General features: G+C 39.8%; 1 protein-coding gene across 1 annotated transcript in view; it reads left to right on the top strand.

The window, feature by feature from the left end:
• LOC137654977 (cytosolic carboxypeptidase-like protein 5) overlaps nt 1–12,500 on the top strand; it is a 384,651-nt gene that overhangs the window by 66,255 nt on the left and 305,896 nt on the right. Inside the window, exon 2 of the mRNA XM_068388877.1 lies at nt 2,416–2,538. The gene's annotated coding sequence lies outside the window, so the exon portion shown is untranslated. The remainder of the gene's footprint in view (nt 1–2,415; nt 2,539–12,500) is intronic.

Below are 12,500 nucleotides of genomic sequence, written 5' to 3'. Positions count from 1 at the left end.
CTATAAAAAGACTCATGTCAGCCTGGTAAACATGAAAACATTTGCTCCAACTTTGAACTTTTGAAGTTCTACTGATTCAACTACCCGATTAGGAAGATCATTCCACAACCCGGTAACAGCTGGAATAAAACTTCTAGAGTACTATGTAGTATTGAACCTCATGATGGAGAAGGCCTGGCTATTAGAATTAACTGCCTGCCTAGTACAGTATTACGAACAGGATAGAATTGTCCGGGGAGATCTGAATGTAAAGGTTGGTAAGAGTTATGAAAAATCTTATGCAACATGCATAATGAACTAATTGAACGACGGTGCCAAAGATTAATATCTAGGTCAGGAATAAGAAATTTAATAGACCGTAAGCTAATGCCTGAAAGCAACTTGACCTGTTCTTCTCATTTGTTTGGTAGCTAAAGAGTATCTTCTACCCTTACCTAGTGACGCTCAAAAATATATTACCTGCATATTGATCAGTGGCTTCTTTCCTCTTGGTAAGGGTAGAAGAGATTCTCTGGGTATGGTAAACAGCTCTTCTAGGAGAAGGACGCTCCAAAATCAAATCATTGTTCTCTAGTCTTGGGTAGTGCCATAGCCTCTGTACCATGCTTGAGGGTACACTCGGGCACACTATTTTATCTCGTTTCACTTCCACTTGTTATTTTGAAGTTTTTTATCCTCTTGTTATTTTCAAGTTTTTATAGTTTGTATATGAAAGATTAATTTTAATGTTATTGTTCTTAAACTTCTCGTAGTTTTTGCTTATTTCCTTTCCTCATTTGGCTATTTTCTCTGTAGGAGCCCTTGGGCTTATAGCATCCTGCTTTTCCAGTTAGTATTGTAGTTTAGCACGTAATAATAATAATAATGACGATAATAATAATAATAATAATAATAATGATAATAGTGTTAGTAATAGTGTTAATAATAATAATAAATGTTAATAACGTTGTTAATAATAATAATAATAATAATAGTAATAATAATAATAATAATAATAATAATAATAATAATAATAATAACATAGAGACTACCTCCCCCATTACTAGAAAATTGGCGCCATGGAGTTATTATGTGGTAGTTTTGATGATAGTAACAAGAAAAAGCTAGGAATTACCAGGCAGACTCCCAAGGATATATTGTATGTTTTCCAGTTGGAAGACAACTCATTGACATTTGAGAACTGTACAAAACTTTATAAAGTTTGTACCCACACATTTTATTATGATTGATTGACCTTGTTAGTTGATGGTTTTGTATCAGAGTATTGTGGACATGAGATAAAATTAATTTCACGAATCCTACCGTGAAAATGGAGATAGCCTATCTTTGGGATTTTCACAGATTAATTGTATTGATTAATTGGTGGTTCGGGTCTTGGGTATGAAATTCACTTCCTAATAACACAATTCTTTTATATATTAAAAAATTCACAATTGTACCAACCGTGTGTCACACGATCGTACATAGTTCATTTTGTGTATGTATTATGCTTGTATCTTCGCTCTTCCCTCGCACTAAAAAGAACCAGAATAAACATGTCTGCTTTTTTCATCTGTAACAGTTTCTGTTTTTCGAACATGAAATTTCTTGTCGCTTTGAGCTTTTGTATATAAAGGAGAGTGTTCTATAATAAACTCACTCAGTTGCTTTCATCCTGTCTTTGTGTCACAACCTTCTCTCGGCCCGTCACACAATAGAACAATATGGATGTCAGACTTTATAAGTCTATATGAAAAGTAAATGAATGGTTTATAGATATCTTTTTCCAGACTTTCATTTAATTTAGATTATCCACCAACTAATCATTTTCCTGCATCAGTAAACATAGAACAATCCCATTTTAGCATAGTGACCTTGGAAATGGGCAGATGAGCATCTGTATTACTGTTCATTCATGGATTCAAGTTATGTTATTATTATTATTATTATTATTATTATTATTATTATTATTATTATTATTATTATTATTATTATTATTATTACTTGCTAAGCTACAACCCTAGTTGGAAAAAGCAGGATGCTATAAGCCCAGGGGTTCCAACAGGGAAAAATAGCTCGGTGAGGAACGGAAACAAGGAAAAATAAAATGTCTTAAAATCAGTTATATTAAAATAAATCTACTATATAAACTATAAAAACTTGAACAAAACAAGAGGAAGAAAAAAAAAAGATAGAATAGTGTGCCCGAGTGTATCCTCAAGCAAGAGAACTCTAGCCCAAGACAGTGGAACGACCATGGTGCAGAGGCTATAGGCAAGTTCAAGCAAATAAAATATATATAAATTGGGTACAGCACTGAACATTTGCATATCCGTTTTTTATTTGTCCCTGTTTATCTCCAATTAGACGCAATTCTATTGATGATAGATATTAGTATTTTAATATTTTAATGGTTATGTTGTTTCTTCCCAACAGACACAGACGACAGTGAGAATGAAGGTCACCTGACCAACATCAATCGACAGGTGATGAGACCGCCTGGTTGTTCTGGCAAAGCAAAGAGAGGACATTTGTGCTTCGATGCTGCGTTCGAGACTGGTAAGCTTTTTGTTTATCATTATGGATCAGAATCTCTCTCTCTCTCTCTCTCTCTCTCTCTCTCTCTCTCTCTCTCTCTCTCTCTCTCTCTCTCTCTCTCTCTCTGTATATATATATACAGTATATATCTATAGCTACCTATCTATCTATATATATATATATGTGTATATATATATATATATATATATATATATATATACAAATGTATATATATATTTATATATACATATATATATATATATATATATATATATATATATATATATATATATTTATATATACATATATATATATATATACAGAATATATATATATATATATATATATATATATATATATATATATATATATATATATATATATATACTGTATATATATATATATACTGTATATATATATATATATATATATATATATTTATATATATAAATTTATATATATATGTATATATGTAGTATATATATATATATTATATTTATATATATATGTATATATATTTATATATAATATCCTGGTGAAGTTAACTATTTAGTACAAATGGCATCACTAACGATATCAATGTGTAGTTTGATCTAGTGGCAATAACTAGTCGAGGGTCAATAAATTAGTGAAAATCATTTATATCGGAATTTTTCTGAGATGAAGGCTGCTTGATACAGGGAAAGAAATGTTTCCAAAGAATGTTTTAGTATCCTAGAAGTAATTAAATGCATCCCTAAACAGAGATAAGAAGTTCACTTTGTGAAAGGAAGGTTGGCGTACTCCTGATTAGCATCGTTCTTCGAAATACGAAGTGGCTTATATTAATGGCTGAATTTGGTAGAGAATGTTATTTTATTTACTTGGAGACAATTTATACAGTATATATATATATATATATATATATATATATATATATATATATATGTATATATGTATATATATATATATATATATATATATATATATATAATGTGTGTTTTTTCTTCAATTATATATATATATATATATATATATATATATATATATATATATATATATGTGTGTGTGTGTGTGTGTGTGTGTGTGTGTGTTTTCATCTATTGTACAAAAAGTAGCTTATTTAATTATTCTTTAACGATTTTCATGATCAAATCATCTTGGAAGATTTTTTTTTTCTTTCTTGTTTTTTTTAATGTGCTAAGTATTGCTCTATAGCCAGACATTTACCTGCTGACTATCATCTCAATGTGTTGGAAAAAAACTTGCGGTTTATTCAATTACTTATCCTCAATATGGATATTAACATCTTTCACCATCGTCCTGTTAATTCTTTGTGAATGTTTGCAAATTTGCAGTTAACTATAAAACGATTGCCTTTTCAATGCTGCACAGTATTCTAGAAGTATTATTCCAGCTGTGACCATACTGTGGAGTGATCTACCAAATCTGGTGGTTGAATCGGTGGAACTTCTGTAATTCAAAATAGGTTTTTTTTTTTTTTTTTGCCCCTGTTTGTTTGTTTGTTTGTTTGTGAACAACTTCTTGGTCACAATTTTACTCATAGGGTAGTGAATCTTTCAGGGATTAATTGTTGAGGCGTGGAAGTGATTCAATTTTGAAAGTCCTAGGTCAAAGGTCAAGGTCGAGAGAAAGGTCGGCTGAATTAACTCTAAGGCAAGCTGATTTCGAGTGATAAGCTGCCGTGATGGAAGTCTGCACTCTCAGAGCGCTTTTCTAGTTGTAAATGTTTTTCTGTTAAACAAGTTGAGGAAAATCTGATTTCATAATTAATATATGAATACTTTATTTAACATCGTTCCTGGTAATGTAGGTAGTAGGTTGGCTAGGGCACTAGCCATTCGTTGAGATACTACTGCTAGAGAGTTATTGGGTCCTTTGATTGGCCAGACAGTAATACATTGGATCCTTTATCTCTGGTTGCGGTCCATTTTTCCCATTGCCTATACATACACCGAATAGTCTGCCCTATGCTTTGCATGGATGTAAGCAACTGAGTGAGTTTATTATAGAACACTCAACTTTATATACAAAAGCTCAAGGCAACAAATAATTTCATGTTCAAAATCGACACCGTCACCAGTGAGAAAATCAGACATGTTTATTCAAGCTCTTTTTAGTGCGAGGAAAGAGCGATGATACAAGCATAATATAGACACAAAATGAACTATATATGATCGAGTGACACATGGTTGGTACATGGCTCCCCCCCCTAAAAATGACATGCTGTACATGTTAAATAGGGCGCCCTGATCTAGAGAGGAGAACTGTAGGCGGGTCATCTGGCAGGAGATAAGCAGGTTTTAGATGATCAATGGAGACCCAGTCTTCTTTGCCACGAATGTTTAATAGGAATGCTTTCGGACTGCGTTGGATCACAAGGAAAGGGCCCATGTAAGGGGGCGTTAGCGGTGGCTTGCTAGTGTCGCTGCGCAGGAAAACGTGCATTGCAGAGTGCAAGTCTGTCGGTATGTGATGCTTCGCTGGGGGCTTGTAAGTCTGGCGGCATGGAGTAAATTTTCCCACGATGTGACGTATGTACTGGAGATCGTCGTCGGAGGTTGTAGAAGGAAAAAATTCGGCAGGGACGACCAACGGGTCGCCATACACCATTTCAGCTGCCGAGAAGTCGAGGGCGTCTTTAGGAGTGGTCCTTAGTCCCAGGAGAGACCCAGGGAAGCTGAGTAAACGAGTTGGAATCCTTGCAGCGGGACATGAAAACTGCTTTGATGGTGCGATAAAAACATTCAACCATTCCATTGGCAACGGTGTTGTAGGCCATCGTCTGATGTAGGGTGATGCCCAGGAGATTCACTAATGATGTCCACAATTGAGAGGTGAAAGTGGTACCCCTGTCAGAAGTAATATGCTCAGGGATACCAAATCTTGCAATCCATCCTGAGAGTAAGGCAAATGTACATGAGGCAGACGTTGCAGTTTCCATGGGAATGGCTTCAGGCCAACAAGTGGAGCGGTCAATGACGGTAAACAGGTAACGATGTCCTTGTGATGTGGGTAGGGGACCTACAACGTCGACGTGAATGTGGGGGAAACGACGCTGAGGTTGAGGAAAGGTGCCCACTCCTGAATCCGTGTGTCGATGGGCTTTGGAAGTTTGGCAAGAAGCACAGGCACGGACCCAATCCTTAGCATCCTTAGAAATGCCATGCCAAATGAACTTCGTCTTCAGCAGCTGTGCAGTAGAACGGCACGAGGAATGTGAAAGGCTGTGAATGAAATCAAACACCTGCCGGCACATGGGAGCAGGAATCCAAGGTCGCGATCTACCAGTACTGACGTCACAGAGGAGGGTGGTGTTGGAGTCTTCGAGGGGAAAGTCTTCCCAACAGAGGGACATGCAGGATGTCTTACATGCTTGATACTCTGGATCCTGTCGTTGGGCTTCAGCCAGGGCGTTGTAATCCAATCCCAGTTGAACGGCAGCCAACGTGTTTCTTGATAGGGCATCGGCAACGGGATTCATTTTCCCAGGGACGTATTGAAGGGTACAATTGTATTCAGCCACGGCGGAGATATGTCGGCGTTGACGGACGGACCGGGCGTCAGACTGTCGAGTGAAGGCTTGCACCAGAGGCATTTGGTCTGTGTGAATGACAAAGGGCGTACCTTCTGCCTTGGACAGTTTTCTGCTGAAAAAGGCCAATGGGCGGTGCGAGCCGTTGACCACCTGCTCAAGTACTGCACCAATAGCGATGTCGCTGGCATCGGTGGGGAGAAGGAGAGGGGCATGTGGGATAAGAAAAGTGAGAGCCGCAGCGGTTGATAGGGCCTTTGCATTGCAGAAGGCTGCTTCTTGAAGGGGACCCCTCTTCAGGTCCTTAGGCTTGCCCTTGAGGGAGGCGTAGAGGGGAGCAAGAGTGGCGGCAATGGCTGGCAGAAAACGGTGATAATAGTTGATCATGCCCAAGAATTCCTGCAGAGCTTTGACGGTCGAGGGCGCGGGGAAGTCCTGAACGGCTGCTACCTTCTCAGGGAGGGGATGGACTCCTTCAGGAGTGATGCGGTGCCCTAAAAATGACACTTCGTTGGCGCCAAAGGTACACTTGTCGTACCGGACTACAAGGCCGCTTTGTTGCAGGCAGTCGAGCACGATGCGCAGGTGACAGAGGTGTTCCTCTTTTGAGGAGGAGAAAACAAGTATGTCGTCCACATAACATACACAGAAAGGGAGGTCCCCTAAGATGCCATCCATGAGACGTTGAAACGTGGCCCCAGCATTACGAAGGCCAAAACAGTAATTGAAGGTGTATGTATCAAACGTACTGGTGATGGCGGTCTTGTGGATGTCTTGTGGGTTCATAGGCACCTGATAATACCCCTTCAGGAGGTCGAGCGTAGAGAAAACTTTTGCTTTGTGCAGGTAGGAAGTCACGTCGGCGATGTCTGGGAGGGGGTAGTGATCTGGTTCTGTTTGCATGTTCAGGAGCTTGTAATCCCCACACGGACGGAGGGAGCCGTCTTTCTTCAGAACGATGTGTAAGGGTGATGACCATGGGCTGGAGGCCTTTTGGCAAGGGCCCATTTCCTCCATTTCGGCGAACGTCTGTTTGGCGGCTGCCAATCGTCTGACGTCTGAATTTTGCGAAGACTGGGGGTCCCGTCGTCTTGATATGGTGATAAATACCGTGCTTGGCAGGGGCTGTGGGCGTTTGACGAAGTTCTGGATGGAAAACTTCCGGGTACGATGTGAGGAGGTGGGCGTAGGCATCCGTGGGTGCGCTGATTGGGAGAGTGAGGTTGGAGGGGGCGGGTTGAAGAGGTGTCGACAAGTACAAGTCTGCGTTGACCAATCATTGGTGGGCTACATCGACCAGAAGGTGGAAATTAGAGAGGAAATCTGCACCGAGGATTGGCAATGTGACGTCCGCAACGAGAAACTTCCAGTTAAATTTACTGTTTCTGAATGATAATGTAAAGTTCTCATAACCGTAGGTGGGTATTGCAGATCCGTTGGCAGCTACCAAGTGGACGTCAGCAGACGTAGATAGACTACGTCGTGTCCTGAAGAGTTTCCTTGACAAAAGAGAATGACAAGCACCCGTGTCTACCAAAAATCGCATGCCCATTCCTGCATCATGTAAAAAGAAAAGATTAGAAACACGGGAGGCCACCGCCACGAGCAATGGCCTACTTACACATTTTTTGGTCACTTACAATCCTTGGCACATTTCTTCGCGGTTGCCCGAAATCTGAAGTGGTAGTAGCAAAACTGCGGCGGATGGGAGGTAGTAAGTTGCTGTAGAAGTCGTTGGTTGGGGCGCGAGCGAGTGGTGGGTGGTGGGTGGCTTTGTCACCGCTTCGGCACGTCACAGGGTAGGCACGTCAGCTTCGGTTGACGTTGAATAGGCGTCCTCTTCGTCAGGGGTGGAGGCGATGATGGAGGTCTTGAAGTGGCTGTCCATAAGGGCGTCGGCTTTGATCATCAAGTCCTTTATGGGTAAACTATCGATATCAGGTATGGTAGCGCGTACAGGTTCGGGTAAACGGCGTGTCCAAAGGGCATGAAGTAGGTTCACCTCACGAGGAGAACCGTCTGCAGCAGGTTGCAGGCGAGGGATTGATTGATTGATTTAAATTTTTCAGGCATCCTGACATCTAAGGTCATTGACGCCTTGCAGGCGAGGGATACTGGTCATTTCCCTGAGGGCGAGCAAAGCCCTTTGGTCCCCCAACGGTTGTTGAGAGAGCTGAAAAAGCTTTGTTATACGGGCGGCTGGCGACGGCTAGTACTGCTGCAGAAGGTATGTTTTGAGGGCGTCATACGCTATTGGCGTGTCTCCTTGTTCACAAAGCCAGTCGGATATTTCCGGGAAGGAGTCCTCGGGTATCACCTCGAGAACATAATCTGCTTTGGTGGTTGAGCGAGTCACGCCCTTGATGCAAAACTGGACTTTTGCTCGCTGAAACCAAACAAATGCCTTCACGCTGGCGAATGATGAAAGTTTTAATGGGGCAGCTGCAGCACCAATTTCTGTAGAGTCTGCCATAGTACCAACGATGGAAGGGAGGGGGGGGGTTGGAAGGCGGGAGGAGGGTGTCGACTTCCGGGGTCACCAATGTGACGGGCCGAGAGAAGGTTGTGACTCAAAGATAGGATGAAAGCAACTGTGTGAGTTTATTATAGAACATTCTCCTTTATATACAAAAGCTCAAGGTAACAAGAAATTTCATGTTCAAAATCGACACCGTTACCGTTGAGAAAAACAGACATGCTTATTCAGGCTCTTTTTAGTGCGAGGGAAGAGCGAAGATACAAGCATAATATATACACAAAATGAACTATGTACGATCGTGTGACACACGGTTGGTACAACATATTCTCCTCTGTCTTCATGCACCTGACAACACTGAGATTACCAAACAATTCTACTTCTCTCAAGGGGTTAACGACTGCAATGTTATTGTTCAGTAGTCACTTTCCTCTTGGTAAGGGTAGAAGAGACTTTTTAGCTATGGTAAGCAGCTCTTCTAGGAGAAGGACACTCCAAAATCAAACCATTGTTCTCTAGTCTTGGATAGTGCCATATGCCTCTGTACCATGGCCTTCCACTGTCTTGGGTTAGAGTTCTCTTGCTTGAGGGTACACTCGCGCACACTTCTATATTATTTTTCTTCCTCTTGTTTTGTTAATTTTTTTGTAGTCTATATAGGAAATATTTATTGTAATGTTACTGTCCTTAAAATATTTTATTTTTCTTGTTTCCTTTCCTCACTGGGCTATTTTTTCTGTTGGAGCCCCTGGGCTTATAGAATCCTGCTTTTAGCAAGTAATGATGATAAGAATAATAATGTATTTGATATGTATAATGATCGTGAATGTATGTCTTTACAAGTTTTAGAGTTCATGATCTGTCTTCCTACTTGTTTTTCCCCATGAACAAGATGTTTTCGATTCACTCAAACTTATTTTTGGTAGTTTTTTTTTTTTTTTTTTTTTTTTGATCGGGATATGCTGCGTGATTCCATAGTTATAGTAGGCCATATGTCAAGATGCTCTTCTTTATGCGGGAATTATTGGAATAATTCCTGTTTTTCTTTATTAGATAATTTATCAAGTTACTCCTTTATATGCCTGATATATTGAATTGCTTCCTCTTCTAAATTCTACCTGTATGAATAAGTATTTCGAATCGTACAACAATGAAACACTTGGCAAACCTGAGATGACTGATTTAAGTTAGGTATTCATGTTATATTGCAATATTTCATTATAGCACCCGCTATTGAAAGTAATCAGGATGGCACTTTTAATTTCCTCAGTAATCAAATGTTATCTATTCTGTAAACAAATTACATTTTTATCCTCTTGCACATAGCTATCTCTTTCTCTCTCTCTCTCTCTCTCTCTCTCTCTCTCTCTCTCTCTCTCTCTCTCTCTCTCTCTCTCGTAAAAAGATAGTGTTTAGTTCGTTTGACACTAAAAGAGCTTAACTTATTTATTCTATCAAAGGCCTTTCTAAATGCTTTTCTGAAACTTTTCGCATTGAAAATGCCGTTTGATGTTACCTAATTTATTAAGCAGACTAAATCATTTATTTGGTAATAAATCTCTTGCATTCCTATTTTTACTGTTAAAGATGTTGAATGTTGATGAAAATAATAATGTAGAGTACATTCTGCCTATTAAGAGAGAGTTCTTTAATGGTTTAAAGGCCGCTCGTGAATGGCAGGGACAAGGGACAGTGACATTGCCCTAGCCAGCAGTGCAATGCCCTAGAGACGGACCATATATAAATATGATCACTGCCTGAGCTCCCTCTACCCAAGCTAGGATCACGGAAGACCAGGCAATGGCTGGTGATGACTCAGCAGCAGACCTATAGACTCGACCAAACCCACCATCCTTAGTTCACAAAGATGGTGAGGTTGCAGACACTACAAGAAGCTATCGAGTTTGAGAGACTAGATCTCCCGTCCAAGAGAACGGCAGGCAGGGACGTTTCCAATAGGTCAGCGGAACCGTATATATTTTGACAGTCTGATAGGATCTGGGTGTCGCTGGGGTTTTGTAGCAGTAACATCCTAGATATGAAAACAGGGGTTTTCACGTAACCCTATACCTTTGTGACGAAGGAGGGAGAAGGTTGTGACTCAAAGGCAGGAAGCAATCAACTGAGTATTATATTAAAGAACACTCTCCTTTATATACAAAACCTCAAGGCAACAGGAAAATACATGTTCGAGGAAATGACAATGTTACAGAGGAAAACAGCAGACATGAATTTTCATGTTCGTTTTAGTGCGAGGGAAGAGCGAAGATACAAGCATAATATATACAAAAGGAATTATGTACAATTGTGTGACACGGTTGGTACACCTTTCACTGTGTTAAATAATAGACCTCCACTGATATTCAATGTTGTAATCCTCGAAATGAGCTAAGTTTGATGGGCGTTTATATAATGAATGTTTCGGTGTGAAGAGAACGAAAATTACGCTAGCTTTATTTCCTTTCAGTTTTCATTTGGTGTGCCATGTCTCTGTTGACGTGTACATGTACGTTGGGTATTTCTCTGAATTCCATCGTTAAACGTCTTCGCCTAGCATTCGCATGGCAACAGATCGATCCCATTCCGGGACTGTCAGTTTAAGCTACTTACTGGGGAGGCCACTGCTGGGGTTTGGGACCACAGTTTTGGGTTGGGCTTGCCCGGCTGACATTCTGGTATCTATTCTGATGAGAAGAACTGAAATCAGACACCTTATACCTTTAAATACAAAATGATTTTACCTGTCAAATGTCCGTAAACGTTGTCCAGATTAGTAATTTCATTCATAAAATTTTGAATAAAATTTTTTTTGATAAAGTGTATTAAGTCTTTTTTGGATTATAAGAAAAATATTCCTAAGTAAAGATTTTCCCCCCTTGATTAGACATTGTTGAACTAGCGGAATCCCTGGGTAGCGTTTTATCAGACTGCAAGAATAAAATGGAGGAAGTGGAGTAGGGCCCGTGTTCTCCCCCTCCCCCCGTTTTGTGTCCCTCCCTCCCTTTTGCCTCCCTTCACGCCTCTTCATCTGTATGCTGAAAGGAAGGTGTGGCAGAACCGCCCTGCATATTCTCGCTCCCTTAAATTATCGCGGCATAAGTCATCCGCCGATTTATAGCCAAAGTTCAGATCCCATGATTCTGGCTTCCCAGCCTTTGAAGTTTTTGGGATAGGAGCAGGGAAGGGGGATTGGATTCGGGGGGGGGGGGGGGGGGTTAGTCCTTAGAGGGATTCCTTTCGTTCCTAGAGCAACTACTACCTTCCCGAAGTAGGTTGCTCAGATCCTAGTTCGCTTTCGCGGTAAAATCTTTCGTGTTTTTAACGCAACGAATCCCGGTCTTGTTGTGTCGACATTTATTGGTTGTCTTACTGTGGGCCGTATTAATGTTAGAAGTTTTTAAAATCAAAGTGAAAGATTCCCTATCAGGAGTATTGATATATTTTTTCCATTATGACAGGTGTAAAATGTTTTATATTATCTGTTATCAAATACCTGTACACTAGTTATAAAAGTTATACGAACATCTATGTCGCTTTCTTTAAAGATAATCTTTTGAAAAATAGTTATTAATTTGTTATGTTCATCAGACTCATGTTGCCTCTGTAAGGATGCATATGTATATAGCACAGACTTATCTCTTTCAATTTCAATACTGCAATTTGACTGCTGAGTTGGAAATCTCAAGTCTTAGTCCAGACCGCCTTAATTAATAAAAAAAAAGAGCAATTTAACAAAAATACCTATTCAGTAGGATTTTATGTATGTATTTTTTCTTCACTAATTTTCCTGAGGAGAGAGACAAGGAATTAAAATGATTTTGGATGTCTCAAAGACTTTTTAGTCCATCCGGGGAGACTCAATTTGCTCTTGAGTAGAGCGATTTGGTTTGAAGGTTTAGAGAGTTTTTATGATCTTGTCTAACTTATTTTTTAACTCGTTTACTGTATTACTGTTTACTGCATCCGCTTGAA

The sequence above is a fragment of the Palaemon carinicauda genome, chromosome 16 (genome assembly GCF_036898095.1).
Source record: "Palaemon carinicauda isolate YSFRI2023 chromosome 16, ASM3689809v2, whole genome shotgun sequence".
Taxonomy (NCBI): domain Eukaryota; kingdom Metazoa; phylum Arthropoda; class Malacostraca; order Decapoda; family Palaemonidae; genus Palaemon; species Palaemon carinicauda.
The sequence above is the reverse complement of the archived record's forward strand: the minus strand, read 5'-3'. Positions and strand labels throughout refer to the sequence as shown.